Here is an 871-nt window from a genome sequence, read left to right on the forward strand (position 1 = left end):
TATATGCACATCCGCGGTCGGTATGCAAATGAGGGAACTGATGACATCACTTACTATTTCTTTTGTATTTTATTGTATGAAATATGAAATTTTCTAATTTTCTCCTGTGAAACAAAGTTTTATTTCTCCCTGAACATGTGGAATTACCCTTATTCAACATTTTATGGTTCAGTCAAGTCGGCGGTCCTTCTTTTCAATGTTGTAAAAATTGAAATATTGCATAATTCAAACAATAAAAAACAAAATAAATAGTGAGTGAGGGCCGTCATCGATTCTCCCATTTGCATGTGACTAAATTTATTAGGCATATAATTATTTTGTGAAAAATAAACGAACTTAAAATGTCATAACTTTCTTATTTTACATCCGATTTTGATGAAATTTTCAGCATTGTGCTTGTCTGATGTTTTTCTATATTCAAATCAACATTTTCTGGGGTGGACTTGACCTTTAATGGTGCATGGTATAAGCGCCAAAATCAATCCCGAAATGAACTCTTTGCCCAAATATGCCAACTTCATCAGCTTAAACTTGAAAAAAAAATGTTCAATCGTATTAACCTAGGTTTGAACAACAAAACTTTTCACATAATAGACACGTCCCGCCGCCAACCTGCTATTGGGGGGGGGGGGGGTGCCTTTGTGGGGCCAGGGGCGGTCCCCGCCGCGGGGGTGGATGGTATCCTTCCCCTGATCGAGATAGCCGTATATGACCTTCAGACTCAAACATCTTACATTCCCGGGTCTTATATTTGCATTTGAACTGTCTAGGTATATAGTTTCTTCGAGCAGAATAAACATGCAATCTCTGTTGATCAAGATAACCATTTGCTCTTCGAAATTCTTATTAGTCGGCACATTAAGGGTCGAGT

Source organism: Lytechinus variegatus, chromosome 8 (genome assembly GCF_018143015.1).
Source record: "Lytechinus variegatus isolate NC3 chromosome 8, Lvar_3.0, whole genome shotgun sequence".
Taxonomy (NCBI): Eukaryota; Metazoa; Echinodermata; class Echinoidea; order Temnopleuroida; family Toxopneustidae; genus Lytechinus; species Lytechinus variegatus.